This window comes from Cricetulus griseus (genome assembly GCF_003668045.3).
Source record: "Cricetulus griseus strain 17A/GY chromosome 1 unlocalized genomic scaffold, alternate assembly CriGri-PICRH-1.0 chr1_1, whole genome shotgun sequence".
Classification (NCBI taxonomy): domain Eukaryota; kingdom Metazoa; phylum Chordata; class Mammalia; order Rodentia; family Cricetidae; genus Cricetulus; species Cricetulus griseus.
The window spans coordinates 142713940-142730527 of NW_023276807.1; the positions used below are offsets into that span (position 1 = coordinate 142713940).

The 16588-nt window shown below is 37.0% G+C and overlaps 1 protein-coding gene across 11 annotated transcripts in view; it reads right to left on the minus strand.

The window, feature by feature from the left end:
- Positions 1-16588, minus strand: part of Clock (clock circadian regulator) — an 82402-nt gene that overhangs the window by 58027 nt on the left and 7787 nt on the right. For 7 of the 11 annotated variants that reach the window (XM_035452680.1, XM_035452679.1, XM_035452681.1 and 4 more), the window contains one exon: positions 3538-3620. The gene's annotated coding sequence lies outside the window, so the exon portion shown is untranslated. Of the gene's footprint in view, positions 1-3537; positions 3621-5708; positions 5780-16588 lie in introns of all 11 variants that reach the window. The other 4 variants (XM_027390916.2, XM_035452678.1, XM_027390917.2 and 1 more) reach the window with 2 other exon arrangements.

Genomic DNA, 16588 nt, shown 5'->3' on the forward strand with positions numbered 1-16588 from the left:
GTTACTTTTGATTCTTTCATTTTCAGATAAAGTCCATAGATAGTCATGATTTACTGATTATCCCAATGTATTTAAAAATCAGCCTCTTCAGCTCTCGAAAGTGGCAATATTTTTAGGCATCTTTTACTTAATTCTACTAAGAGAATCTAATTGTTTTTAGGGAGCTGGAGGATTTTTAAAACTTTAACTTATTTTTTATGTGTTTGGGTGTTTTGTCTGCTTACATGTATGTGCACCACCCAAGTGAAGTGCCCTCAGAGGCCAAGAGGAAATAAAATCCCTTGGGACTTCAGTTACAGGTGGTTGTAAGCCACCTATCAAAGCTGGGTATTGAACCTGGATCCTCTGGAAGAGCAAAAATGGTCTTAATCACTTTGCTGGCTGGTTTTAGTTTTAGTTTTGTTGTTGTTTGTTTGTTTGTTTGTTTTTTGGTCAAATAGAGAGGAGCTACATTTATCTAAGAAGAGAGAAATTGAGAATTGAGAAAATGCCACTATAATACTCGTCTGTATGTAAGCCTACATCTTTTAGGATGGAAAGCAACCCTCTGTTCTAAAATTTAATGGTAATGTATTCTGTTTTCCACTTTTTTTCCTCTCTGTATCAGTCTTTCTGTAGGCTATAACTTACACCTTCCCATCCAAGCAAGGTTACGGTTAGGGCTAGGGCTAGGGTTTAGGTTTTCCTCCTTTGTTTCCTTGACTTTCCTAGAAATCTTATCTGAATGTGGAGGACAGTTTCTAATCAGTTTATCTAATTCTTATTTTTCTCTCGACTTGTAATACATTGCTTTTACTTTTCAACCCTCCCATACTTGCTAAAGAATAGTCAGACTTCTGTGACTATCAGGAGCAACTGTGGCAGCTTCAGAATCAGAAAAAGAAATCTCTTAAGTATATTTGCAATAGATTACTCTGATTTAGTACCACCATCACTTTCATTTCCAGAAATAAGAGCGAGCTCTCAATTCATGACAATTTTAGAGGCTCTGTGGTGGCAAAAAGTTTCTTAGACCTTACTTAGTTTCTTAGACCCACTGCTAGCTTAAGAAACTTACCACACTTCCTTTTGCTTTTCAAGGTCCATTTTTTTTCTCCCATTCTCTATGTCCTTATGAAGTTGTGTCAATTGCAAAACTTATTTTTCTTTATTTAGCTGTGACTGGCCCATTTTATTGGATTAAGAAACATCTAAGACAGTGGTTCTCAACCTTGCTACTGCTGTGACCCTTTAGTACAGTTCCTCATTTTGTAGTGACTCCAACCATAAAATTATTTTCTTTGCTACTTCATAACTGTAATTTTATACTGTTATAAATCATAATGTAAATATCTGTGTTTTCTGATGGTCTTAGGTAATCGACATTTGACCCCCAAAGGAGCTTTAACCCACAGGTTTAGAGCTATTAATCTAAGAGATTAAACAAACAGATTAAACAGATTAATCTAAGAGATTAAACAGAGTTTGTCTACAGGGTAGTTCCAAAGTCAATTTATCTTAAGGGTTCTAACATAATGAACAGATTGATCTTTTGAATGACTCATGACATGAAGGCATTATTGAGAGGTGGTAAAAGGTAGGTGTGGCCTAGTGAGACGAAGTAGGTCAATGGTGGCCAGATCATAGGCTGTATCTTGCCCTGCCTCTTCCTGTATCCTGCCACCTCCTCTGCTTCATGTTCCTGCTGCCTTATTGGTTGACTTCACAATGATCTCAGAAATGTAAAAGCAAATAACCATGGTCTACTGAACCCAGAATCCAAAATGATAATCCAGAAGTCTATCTTAAAGTAGCTTATGTTGGGCACTGCACCACAGTGAATAGGGAGTTAACACACTGGCTGTAAGGAGATTTCAAGACATGAAATTTAGCTGCAGTGCTTGCCATCTCAGCACAGATGTCCTCACTCTCTCTCATCACTCTGTTGCACTCTTGTAACCTCCACTGAGACTGCTTACCTGTCATCACAAATAGTGCATTGCTATATACAGGGGCTGACTCCCTGATTCTTTAAGCTATCCTTGGTGGATGTGATGTAGGCCATCACTTGTGTACATTTTCCAGCTTTTGTATTTATTTTAATGGCCATGCCTCTCCTATGATAAGTATTAGTCTGCACTAGGGCTGGATACACTTCCCAGATAACTGAATGCACACTTTTAAGTACTCTATGCCCACAACTCCTAAATCCATTATCTTAGTCCAGATTTCCAACTTCAAAGCCTTAAATATAGACTGCCCTTTCTCTCTGTTTCTCTGGTGACAGAGTATCACATGGCCCAGGCTGGCCTCAAATTTTGGATCCTCTCCCTGCCTCCCAAACAGGCATGTGACACCATGTCTGGTATCACAATGCCTTTTTAGCATATCTATAGTTTGTGTGGGTGCATGTATGTATGTATGTATGTATGTATGTATGTATGTATGTATGTTACATATATGCATGTCTGTTCAGGCCGTGCCTGTGTGCAAACCAGAGGTTGACACCATATGTTTTCTTCTATGGTTCTCTGACCTGAAACTCACCACTATAGCAAACCTGGCCAAGGAGTTCTGGGGACGAACCTGTCTCCACCCCCTAGTGCTGAGGTTACAGGCAGACAATGCCACACAGCTTTTCTTATGTGAGCGCTAGGAAGGAACGTGAGCTCAGGCTGGTCCTCATGCTTGCATAGCCAGCACTTTGCCCAGTAAGCCATCTCCCCAGCCACTGTATCTTCTACAGGTATCCAAAATATAAGAGTTTAATCAGAGCACCTGACTGTTTTCCAGCCATCTACTTCTTTACTCCTCATTGTCTTTTGCAGGCTGATCTTCATGTATGCTCTGTGGTACCTAAAGCACATTCCAGCTACATTTATCTTCTGTTCTTCAAGCACCCAGTCATTTCTGTGCCCACTGGCAACATAGCTTCTTTTCTCTTTAGAGTCACACATGGCTTAGCACCTGCCATTTCACTTACAACTAAAATGACCTTTTCAACACAGCCTTCTCTGACTATAACCTTATGAAAGCCACCCCCAATCTCTATCATCAATTTTATTTCTCTTGGTAATACTAATTGTTTGTTTACTGCTTGTCTTCTTTTAAAATGCACTCTTCATGAGGCAGTGATAGCTTCAGTCTTATTAATCATCATGTAATCATTAATTAAAGCAACACATAAAAGCCAGGTGGTGGTGGTGCACACCTTTAATCCCAGCACTCAGGAGGCAGAGGCAGGCGGATCTCTGTGAGTTCAAGACCAGCCTGGTCTACAAGAGCTAGTTCCAGGACGGCCTCCAAAGCCACAGAGAAATCCTGTCTCGAAAACAAACAAACAAACAAAAAACAAAACAAAAAACAAAAAACAACAACAACAAAAAAACAAAAAACAAAACAAAACAAAACATAAATAGTAACTATTATATGGCAAATGTTTTGAGTTGGACTTAACACAAAAGCAATTTTTTTAAATAATATTTTCCTCAAATAAGTTCCTTCACACATTTTTTTCTGTGAAAAAATAATACAATGGAACATTATAGATGCCTTTACCTTTTGCACTTTTTAGATCTTTAGAAGGGATTCTCCAAAACCCAGCCGCTCAAGGCTTTCTTCTGTATGACTGACCATCAGAACTGCATTTAAAAAAGAAAGAAATCTTAAATTTATACAACTTATATACAACTTTGACACAAAAACATTTTAACTAATTCCTGATTATATTTAAAACTTTGTTATAAAAATGAACAATAAAATTCAAATTCTATAAATTGATTTCATAAAAAGAAAATAGTTTTAAAACTACAAATGAGGCTAGGAATTTAGAGCAAAACCAAATACTACTGCTCTGCTAAAGGAACATAGCCATAAAAATGACTTAACAACATTTTGCTATACTCATAGATCAGTATCTTGCTTAGCCATCATCAGAGAAGCTTCCTCCTGCAGTAGATGAAGAGAAATACAGACACCCACAGGTAGGCAATGTGAGGAGAAAGAGAAAGACCGTGGAGCACTCAGTCCGAAATGGAATGTCTCCATCGAATCCCTTCCCTCAGGGCTCAGGGAACCCTGGGGAAGAGGAGGCAGAAAGGGTATAAGAACCAGAAGGAATGGCAGACAGCAAGGAAACAAGGCCTTTTAAACACAATGGCCGATGGGAGATATGATCTCGTAGAGGCTGTGGCAGCATGCACAGGGCCTGCACAAGTCCTCACCAAATGGGGTCCCAGAGCTGGGAGAAGAAATGGACACAAGCCTCCATCCCTAACCCAGAAGTTATGTCAGTTGATAACCACTTGAACATGAAAAATTGGCTCTCTCCAATGGAGCCTTAAGGGCAGGCCCCATGCCTAGCACTAGATGGCCAACATAGAATGAACTCAATGAAGGTTCTCTGTCTCATAAGGTTTTGACAAGGCATTTTTTTTCTTTAACATTACAGGCCCTTTGATATTAATGGCTTCTGATTTTGTGTTTGTAGGAAATTTTTGTGTGTACAAACGTGTGTCTTTGCATCTACATGTGTATGTTGTACTTTTGCTTTGGCTATTTTTCTTCTGTTTGTTTTGTCCTATTCTGTTTGTTTTTGGGTTAGATGATGATGATGATGGAGCCTGTGAGTAGAAAGGCTATCGATTACGATAGGAAGGAAGGTGTGGGGAATCTCAGAGGAGCTGAGGGGGAAATCAAATTCAGAATATATTGTATAAAAAAATCTCTTTTTAATAAAAGGATAAAAACAGAAAAATATAAATAAATCATGTCATATTCTCTACAGAAATTGAACCATAGGTTTTTTTTTTTAAATTACACAAGTATCCTAATGAACATACAATATAAATATAAATATAAATGTAAAGTGTGGCATCAGTAACATAAAGCAGGAGGAATAGTAAATGACTTCAATTTCTGCATGCAATTTAAGATTTTAGCTTAAAGAGACTGTCACATTTTATGTAATATCCATAACAATAACAGGTATTTCTATGGATACACAAAAAGAAAAGTGAAAGCACAACAATGTAAAAGGAACATAATAAATGCAGAGGAAACCAGCAAGAAGAGAAGAGCTGGTGAGCTGGAAAACAAGGAATCACAGTAATGTAGAGGATTATATCCTAGAGTGAGAGACGGAGTAGCTGAATGAACTCAAAATAAGTAAAACCCAACCATATAGTATCTTAAGACTTATTTTAGATTTAAGTACACATACGCTAGAACTAAAAAGACATTGAGAAATATTCCACATAGGTCAGGTGGCAAACAAAAACAGGGCATATGTGGCCATACTTGCACTACACAAAACAGACTTTAAGTAAAAAACTGTCATGGGGTAAGGGTGTGTGTGTGTGTGTGTGTGTGTGTGTGTGTGTGTGTGTTATATATAAAAGATTCACTTTACTCAAAAGTTACAGCAATTATGAATGTATACTCCCAACAACAAGCCATCCAAATACAAGAAGCAGAGTGAAGGGAAATAAAGCAATAGGTTTAGATAATGGACAGATCATCCCATTGAAAAATAAAAGCAGACTTACATTATAGACCAAACATACATATAAACTTAAAAACATGCAAATTTAACAGCACACTATTAGAAAACCAAAGGCCTAAAGACCAAATCAAGAGGGAAATTATCAAGTATTCTGAGACAAAAACACAACAAATACATGGGTATAGCCATTTTAGAGCAGTATTTAAATACCCACAATAAAAACTACCACACCTAGAGCGCAGCTCTGTGATGGGCACTTGCATGATGCACTCATAGCCTTGGGTCCAACATCCAGCTCTGAAAAAGGAAAATTAAGAAACCTCAAAGAACCAGAAAGAAAAACAATCAAATCTGTAGTCTGCAGAAGAAAGGAAATAAACATCAATCAGAAATAGGACCCAGCCCCAAAATCAACAAAACTAAGCCTTTTAAAAATGTATCAAATGAACTGACATACCTTCAATTCTATTAAGTAGATTCAGATTATTCAAATCAGAAATAAGAGACAATTCAATTGAAGCCACAGACATGGGACTGTAAGACATTACTATAACAACTATAATCTAGACAAACAAAAAACTGGATAAACCCAACACATATACACCCTATCAAGACTTAAACATGAATGGAATGTGAACAGATACATATACTGACCTAATAATCAAAAACTACTCATAAACAAAAAACAACCAAATTGGCTTCATTGGTTCTATCAAGCCTTGACTGAGTTAACACCTTTTCTCTTCAAACTCTTCCAAAGAACTTCAAGGATATTACAAAGTGATTCTACAAAGCCAGCATGATCTTCTTAACAAAAATCCAAAGGAGAAACAGTCAGAAGGACAGAGGAAAGTCCAACATGCCCCTGATAGTTAGCACTCATTATCCACTTCACAGGATGCAGGCTCACCTAGGCGGTAAGTCTGAATGTGCCTGTGATGGACCCACTATGATGTGAGCAGCACCATCACCTGGGCTGAGGTCCTGGATGGCACACAAAGTAAAAACGTAGTTGAGCAAAAGAGCTTTCTTCCCCCTTTTCTTCCCCACTGTGGATGCCATGTGACCAGCTGCCTCAAGCTCTGGCTGACTGCTTACTCACTAACCACTCTAGTAACTGAATTACAGCCCCAGCCAGGAATTTGCTCTTCTTAAAGGAAAACTTGTGGCTCAGGTGGTAGAGTGCTTGCCTATGAAGCATGAAGCCCTGGTTTGATGATACATCAAATAATCCAGGCATGATAATGCATATTTGTAATTCTAGTACTCAGGAAGTGAAGGCAGAGGATTAGAAGTATAAAAAAGAATCCTCCCTCATCTACATGGTAAGTTCAAGGCTAGCCTAGGCTATACCCAACTCTGACTTTTAAAGGGGGGAGGAGGAGATTGAGACACATAAATATAGTCTGAAAATATACAGATCCTTTGACCTAATAATTTCATTTTGGGAAATAGAGATGCACCCTAAGTTTTACATTCACTGAAATAATTACTTACAAGTAAAGCTAGAAAAAAATTGCATGCCCAATTGTACTGATGGTGGCACCTAAACATAAAACCACAGTTACACAATATGATGACTTCTGAGATATTTTATGGATAATGGTTTTTACATTTTTGCAGTACATTCTAAAATTTCCCTCATAAACATACATTCTTTTTATAACTAAAAAAATGAAGTATTCATTTTATCTTTTGAATAATTAGGTATCTAATACTATAGCTCTACCTATAGAGCTATAGGAAGATAAAATACATTTTATTTATTCCAAAAAACAAAAACATAAGCAAAAAATTACTTTCCTATGTATTTACATCGTTTAAAGGGGGGGAATTCTTTTAACTTGATTTAATTATTGCTAAATACCAAAGGACAACTCAAAAACTTAAGTTAAAAACTAAAACTATGAATTTTCTATAATGATTTATACAACTAAAACTGTAATTTTTTAATCAACCTATTTATTTCATGACTACTTTAGAATTTTGTCTGTTAAATTTGTTACCACAAATTTTGTTTCCTGATATAAACATTAATCAAAAGTAGTGCTAAAGTTTAACTGGTATGATACAAAACTCAAGTACTACTCTTTAAAACCACACCCCAAACCAAGTTTATGACTCAAGCCTTGTGGTGGTACCACAGAAGCTTCCTGCTCAATGACTTATCAAATGTCAAAGAATGAATAATTTCTGAAACATTAAACAAAACCAAAAAAGTAGCAAGTTCTCTTAGAAAAACGTTAAGACCATTTCAACAATTCAACTGATACATCTCTACAAATATTACCTAAGCTCCCAGTTTGTATAGTGTCCAAATAAATACAAGAACCTATTTTCTCTTCTAAAAAAACTACTTTCACCAGCAATATTAAAAAATGACACTAATTTTTAAATGCACATTAAAAATTATGTGATGTGATTTTGAAGTGTGAAACATAAATCCAAACTTAACTAACTAAACCAAAGATTTTGTAAGAGTCCATTAACTTAAAAAGCCAAATGTGTGTAGATTTCTTAGATGGGTCCCCAAAAATAAGAGAGAAAACTGTACCAACCTAAAAGAAGTACAGTCTTTCATTAGTACCACAAATCTTTAGGGGCTCTGATTTAGAGCCGGGCGTTGGGGGTGCAAGCACTCGGGAGGCAGAGGCTAGGTGGATCTCTGAGAGTTCGAGACCAGCCTGGTCTACAAGAGCTAGCTCCAGGACAGTCTCCAAAGCCAGAAAGACCCTGTCTCGAAAAACCAAAAAAAAAAAAGAAAAAGAAAAAAAAAAAGAAATCTGATTTTGGTAGCAATATTACTAAAACACAATGCTTAGAGCTTGCTCATGAGACAGACAGACAGACAGACAGACAGACAGACAGACAGACAGACAGACACACACACACACACACACACACACACACGCTGAAAGTACATTACATACTTGCATGAAAATGGTTTTATGTAGTAAATACCTAAGAAAAACACACATACACAACTCCATGTTGCTACTGCTAGTGCAAACTAAAGAGGAACCACACCATCAGTCTTTTCCCCACGCTTCTTGCTATAACAAATTAACACAAATTATCTTAATAATGAATATATATATGTATTCATTATATATTTATATCCATCTTATCAATGAGGCTATACTTAAAATATCACCCAAAGTAAATAAATCCTTTTGCAAGGCTTCAATAGCCCTCTGAATATTTTGCAATATAATCACTAAAATGACAGTTGCTTTGATTTATTAAAACTTAAGTTAACTGCCAAATCACTTTTGTGCAACCAAGTAGGTCAAGCAAATTCACAGCCATCTGACTACTTTAAATAAACATTCTGAACCACAGATTATTTAGAAAATAATGGCCATAATATTTTCTCTCCACTAAAGTAATTACTATACTTATTTGTCCTTAAAACAAAATTTACACCTTTGAAGATATAAGATTTACAATCTGACTTACACACATTACTCGTGTGTGTGTGTGTGTGTGTGTGTGTGTGTGTGTGTGTGTGTGTGTGTGTGTGTGCGCGCGCGCATGCACACGTGAGAGCTGGTATTTGACCCTTATCTCTAGTTGTCAATCTTCCCCTACTCCACATCTTATAAACCCTAGCAACTGACCGACTCCACAGAGCAAGGGTTTGACAATTAGTCTTCACTGACAACTTGACTGGATTTAGAACAGCTTAGGAGACACAGCTGTGAGGGTGCCTACAGGGAGGGGTGTTTCCAGGGAGAGTTAACTAGAGGAAGACTCACACTAAAGGTAGGTGGTGCCATCCCATGCACTGAGCCCTAGACTGAAAAATAAAAAAAGACAAAGGGAAAAGTAAGCCAGGCACCAGCATTCTCTGACTCTTGACTTCAGACACAATGTGACAGCTGCTTCACAGTCCCACTGCCATGTCATCACCATCAAAATGGATTCTATCTCCCCAAACTATGAACACACACAATGAAGTCTCCCTCCCTTCCTTCCTTCAGCTGCTTTTATCAAGTGTTTTGGTACAGCAGTCACAGGAGTAACTAATGAAGGGTCAGCTAACTTTTTCTGTATGGGATTAATCCACAGCTGAATGTGCTACAAGGCTATGGATGGCACCTGCTTAGAAGAACAGGTTACTGGGAGTGTGCCTTTGAAAAGCAGGCCTTCTCCCCAGAGTCTGCACATCTAATGAGGTAAGCCACCTTCTCCACACACTCCTGCTGCTATGCTGTTTGGCCTCCCCACAGACCCACATTAACAGCAAAAGCTGATCAGGAACTAAAACCTCTAGAACTCTGAGCCAAAATAAAACTCCTCATTTAAAACTTGTTCTCAATTCTTTTGTTACAACAATCAGAAGCTAATATGCACTCCTTATAAAAAAAAAGAAAATTCTAAAGATTTTTAAATAAAAGCTACAAAGAAAAAGTAACAGACCATGCCCCAAATACATTTATAACCTTGGTCTATGTTGACCACGACATTGAAATCCCACCATATTACAATTAATGAAAAGGTGTGTTTGTGGGGGAAGCCATACCTCTGGGCTCAAAGAGAAGGTTGAAGGTTATTGAATGAAATTCATCAAATTCTAAAGACTGACCTAGAAGGACTGCAGAAATTTCCAAAGGCATCTCTCTTAACTGACAGAATCAGCTTCTGAATTTTATACCAACATGAAAAATAACTCTACAAACGAAGCAGTTGCAACAAAATTCCAAGTATAACACTGACTCCATTATTACTATTTAAAAATGCTGAACATTTGGAAGGGCACTCCTATTTTCCAGAAATTGAGAGTATGGCAATGAACATGCCATGTCTCATTAATATGTAAATTTCAGCTTGAAGGACCGTCACAGTGTAGAGAGAAACCATAAAACCATAGGCAAATAAAGGAAAGCTGATCAAGAGACCCCTGGACCTGATCTTTACACGTTGTATACAAAGGTATATTTGTATGTGTGTGGGGGGGGGGGGCGCATATACACGGACCAGGAGAGAAGCCTCATGGAGCTGGAGATAAAGACACTCAAAGTGAGTGCTGGGAATTGAACTCCAGTCCTCTGGAAGAACAGGGAGTGCTCTTAGCCACTAAACCATCTCTCCAGCCCCCAGATATATCATGCATTCAAATGCAGACCACTGAATTATAAAAAGGAAAATCATAGGGACCTAGAACTTGATGCAGCTTTTCAGCCTAACTTCAAATACATGATCCACAAATAAAAACTGGTAAATTAGACTTCATCAATATGGAAAGCTTTTGTTCCACAAAAGACTCTAAAAGAGTATGAAGGAAAAGCTAAAGACTGAAAAAATATTTGCAAATCACTGGTCATAATTGACAAGTAACCTCATACCAAGAAACTTCCTTCTTCCCAACTTTTTGTTCAGCTCAACATTTTCAACACATTCCCACACCTGTTCCCTGTTTCTCCTTATGTTTACTATTTAAGACTTACAAATCATTTTGCATGTAGGACAGGTTTTGCCAGAAGAGCACTGGCAAATCTCTTAGGTTGTGCAAAGCTTCTAATGACAGCTGTTGGGCAGAAGGCAATGAGAAGCAAATGGGAAGTCTTGAGAACAGAGTTCACTGAGCAGACCCCACCTTTGTCTGGGACCACAGCAGTCTTCAGGCAATACTCTGTGTGTGTGGTGGGGGATGCTAGCTTCTGCCAGAGCTAAGGAAATGCTCCTCTAGGGTCGCACAAAGGCTTCAGCAGGAACTACAGGGTTCCAATTCTTAGGCTATACTCTTTCCTCATTAGGGTCCTAACAGACACAGAAGGACACACATTTAGTCTACCCTCCAATTTTGTTACAACAATAAACAGATTGGGGCCAGTTTCCTAGCACAAGCTTTCTGAAGCCAACTTGACAAATGTCTTCTGCAAAAAACTGTCACACACAAAAGCCCTCTGATTTTTACAAGTATATTTTAAACTGGCCATTGGCTAACTTAAGTCTAACTTTTTTTTAAAGGTATATAAGTTTTCAAAAGCAACCAATATAAGTTTTAAATAAATATAAATATATACATATACTATATATATATAGAGAGAGAGAGAGAGAAAGAGAGAGAGAGAGAGAGAGAGAGAGAGAGAGAGAGGAGAGAGGAGAGACTTTTTTCTTACACAGCCTTTAGAAGCACTAGAAATTCTAACGAGACAAAAGGAGATGATCCATGATATTGGGAGAGGGATATGGGGAGGATGGGGAGGAGTTGGAGGGTGGAAATGGGGGTTAAATGGGGATCACTGTATTCAGCTTTTAGAGTTAACTTACTGGCAAAGCCTGAAAGCTTTTATTCTCAAAAAATAAAATAAACAGGTTGTGAATGTTATCAACTTGCTCAAAAACAAAAGGTAGAAAACTGAGGTGGAGAAGGGAAATGGCAAGATGGAAAAATGCATAGACGGTCCCACTATCACCCTCTTATGAAACAGAGGACTTAAAGGACGCACTGTCTAAGAAATGCAAATGTTCTATTATTATTGCATAGGCACCATTCAAAGAAGTAGATTGTTACATGGCAGATGGTAATGATAAGAGCAGAGATTGACAGTATGAGATGAAGTCTTAGCTTTCTTAGTAGGAGGTGAACAGACATAATTTGACATTACTAAATCAAGAAATAAAAGTAGATTACAACAAAGAAGGCCCAATGCCAGATCACTTCTAAGAATCATCTACCAGTCCTCCTTAAATTTTCAAAGCCCTGAAGAGAGAAGAACACTTAAAAATTCATTCTAGAAAATCAGAATTACCTATCAAAACCAGACAAAGACATAAGAAAACCACAGGCCAATAAATTCATTAATGTTAGTGAAAAGTTAATATGGATAATTACTTCTATACAAAAAATAATTATTGAATATATCCTATGGTCAGGTACTATTTTAGGAACTGAGTTGATCAGTAAATAAAACCATGTCCCTTAGGTCTGGCACAATACTTCAATTTATTTTTATAACTACAAAAAGCATTCTAGTAACTTCTTTAGAATCTCAAGGCTTTTAACAAACGATAGACCTAAAGACAAACCCTGGCCTCCTTCAGCCCACAAGTGGATGGGTGGTCAGAGTGAAGGAAGCCCTTGCATCCAAGCCCATGTTCCAATCATGCTTCAATGGGCTCATCCAATATTAAACCATAATCATTAAAGTAAGTGACCATTTCAATGCTCATAATCATATTGTAGATGTAACTTGGGCTAAAAGTCCAACAATTACTATTAGACTTTCAGCATGTACTAATCCTTAAAAGACACAAGCAATTGCAAAGTGCCAAGTGTTCATCGAGAAAGCAAAGACTGAATTGAGGCAATGTCTGAAGAAGATGACACTTGCAGAAGTTACAGGAACTGCTGTTTTATATCATAGCTGCTTTTAAAATTCTTTTGTTTATGAATCTGATAAAATCTAGATCTCTAATATTTTTTAAGCCCAAGCCCCTGGACACTGCAGCTCTTTTCAGTTTTTGCTTAAACACAATTCATCCTTTGCCTCAAATTTAGCTGAAGAAGCCTGGGAATAAAATTTGGGAAAGGGTTAATAAAATTCTTTGCCTAAAAAAGAAAGAATGACTAATATCAAAAAAGACTAAAGATAACAAGTGCTGGCAGGGATAGAGAAGAAAAAGGATCTCTTATATACTGCTGGTAGGAACGTAAATTAATGCAGCCTTTATAGGAAACAGTATTATATTCCTCAAAAACGTTAACAATCCACCAGTTCCACAACTGTAAATAAAAGAACTGCAGCCAGGCTAGGAGGTAGTGGGTGGGACACGCCTTTAATCCTAGCATTCAGGAGAGGCTGGTGGATCCGAGTTTGAGGCCAGTCTATTCTACAGGGTGAGTTCCAGAACAGCCAAGGCCACACAGAGAAACCCTGTGTCAGAAAAACAAAAGAACTATAATCAATATGTTGAAGAAAAAAAAAAAAAAACTATGTTTCTATGCTCACTAGATATATGCTCCATGTTAACCAATACATGAAAACAATTGTGTCCACCAAGAGATGCACAAAATTTTTTAAAGGAGGGAATATATATATGACTACTTCTCAGCCATAAAATAATAAAGAAATCCTTTCAACTGTTATGATATGGATGGTACTGGATTTAGCTTGGCACAGAAAGTACTACCTATATGTACTACATGATTTCACACTTACATGGAATCTAAAAGAGCTGTTCCCATAGTTCAAACCACAAGTGGTTACCAGAAGCTGAGGTCAGTTAAGGAGACAGGGAATGGAGAAAGGATAATTTGTGGGGTATAGGAAGAAGCTCTGGGTACTACTGAACAGCATTCATCACTACAGAAAACAATTATGTACATCGATCCTAAAAGTTACAAAAACATTTTTCAAGTCTCACCACAAAGAAACAATAGAAGTTTGAAGTCCCAACGTATCTCAGCTTATTTAAATACTATGTAATATATACATGTATTGCACACAACACAGCACCCCATTAATATGTACAATTCTGAGGTTTATATATCAGATAAAAATTAATGTATTAAAAATTCTGTATGTTGAGAGAACTGAGTCCTAAATTTTAAACACACATGGATAACAGCTACTACATTAACATGGACAGCTGCATATTATTACTATTTTGGAATACACTGAAGTCTTATTCCTAGTATGATGGTTAATTTTTTATATTTTCCCACAGAAGTTCCAAAAAAAATCTCTATTTTCAAAGTAGAATTAAGATTACCCATCTAATTATGATTGTAATTGGTATATTTTTAGCTCCTGTATGCAGCTTTTTTGTTGTTCATTTGATACAGTACCATCTGACAGAAGTCCATGAAAATCTTCCACTACAGATTCTAAAAAACTCTTCTTTTTCTCTTGAATATTTATGCTTTATTATTTTTGGAGAAATACTGTTTATTAACTATAAATTTAAACTTCACAATTATGAAGTACAATCATGGTAACAGAACTGCTCAAGTTTTTAATAATAATCTTTTCCTCATACTTTATATAAAAATTAACTTGAATCAGACAGATTTAACTATAAAAGCAAACCTTTAAAACTTATACTAACAAAACATGAAACAAAAATACTAGTTCTTAGCTAAGACACTAAGAAACATGAAGCACAAAATAAAAGAAATTGCCAGGTGCTGTGGTGTTCTTTTAATACTAGCACTGGACAGGCAGAGGGAAACAGATGTCAGTGAGTTTAAGGCCAGCCTGGTCTACCTAGCAAGTTCCAGGCCAGTCAGGGCTACATAATCAAACTCTCTCAGAAAAATCTGCAACAAAAAGAAGGGAAGGAGAAGTGGAAGAAGGGGAAGGAAGACAAAATTAATGAACTGGATATCATTATAGTCAAACTCTCTTCAAAAATGGTAATAAACAGCTGGGAGGCAGCGTCACATGTCTTTAATCCCAGCACTTGGGAGGCAGAGGCAGGTGGATCTGTTGAGTTCAAGGCCAGCCTGGTCTATAGAGTTCCAGGATAGCCAAGGCTACACAGAGAAACCCTGTCTTAAAACTCCCACCCAAAATAAATAAATAAATAAATAAATAAATAAATAAGAAAAAAAGCCAATAAACATAAAAAAGACAGTAAAGTCACGGATTGGGAGATAATTTCTACAATTCTACTATCTAATAACTGACAAAACAAAATATATTCTAATAGAATATATTAAGGCAAGGTAGATCTTTCAATCTCAGTTAATAAGCAAATAACCTAATTTTGTTAAGTGGACAAAGATTTGGGCATACACTCCACAAAAGAAAATATACCAATGACATACAGTTGAAAGTATATTTAATATCACTAATTATAGAAATGCAAAGAAAGCCAGAACAAGATACCTAACCACACACATATATTAAAATGGCTAAAATGCAAACAGACTGACATTACTGACTGTAGGCCACCAAAATAGGGAGCAAATGAAACTGCCAATGATTGGTCCAAGGGGTGTAAAGCTGCACACCCTCTTCAGAAAACAATTCATCAGTGTCTCATAAAGTGAAGAATACAATTACTAAGGAACCTGGTGATACCATTAATATATGTGCACAAATGTTTGACAATTCTTATAATAGTCCCATCCTAGAAGCAACCCAATGTCTAACAACTCATAATTGGACAAACAAATTACATGCATACTCCACACAACAATATCTAGAGTAAAAAAGAGGTAAACTAGTTGACATGAGAGTGTGAAAGGCAGAACAGAAGACAGACTGCATGGTTCCACTTCTGCATAATAGAAAATAGACCAGGGGCTGCCAGAAAATACAGATCTTTTGAGCATGAAAAGAATTTTGTCTCTTGGTATTGGAAGTAGCTATGTTTATTTGTATACATTTATCACAGCTCAATCATACCTAAATCAGTGAAGTTTAAGACATAATTGTACTTCTAAAGACAATGATTTTTAAAGTATTAAAATTAAAATCTAACAGCATTAATGGCTAAACATTAAGATAAAATGATTTCTCCAAATCAAGCTTTCCAGGTATTTTTTAAAATAACAGGAAAATGTTTGTGTCTAGGAACAAAAGAGAGCTTACTAAAGTGAGGTGGTACAAAAGAGATCACTGTTCTCTCTGAGAACTAGATAAGCCAATGAATGAGAAAAACCATATTCACAAGCCAGCATAAGGACAAGACTTGAAACTGCAGAGGCAGGGTGAGGGGTCTTTTAAAGGTTTCTATTCTATGTGACTAACTAAGGCATTTGGACTCAGACCAGAGGCTAAGTTTCAACTCAGTCTGTGCAGAATATTGATGATGATGAACAGAGAAGCCAGGAGAACACTTGGATAAATATTAGTTTAATAATGCAAAGGTGTGTTGCATTCTTTTATGTTGCACTTAACTCTATAAAGCTGTGTTACTTTGTCTGCCTAAAACAGCTGATTGATCTAATAAAGTGCTGAATGGCCAATAGCTAGGCAGGAGAGAGAAAGAGGCGGGGATGCCAAGCAGAGAGAATAAATAGGAGAAATCTAGGCTCAGAAGAAGAGGAGGATGGAGAAAAGGAGGAGAGGAAAAGAGGAGGATGGCAGCCACCCAGCCACACAACCAGCCACGGGAGTAAGAAGGGAAGAAAGACATATAGAATAAAGA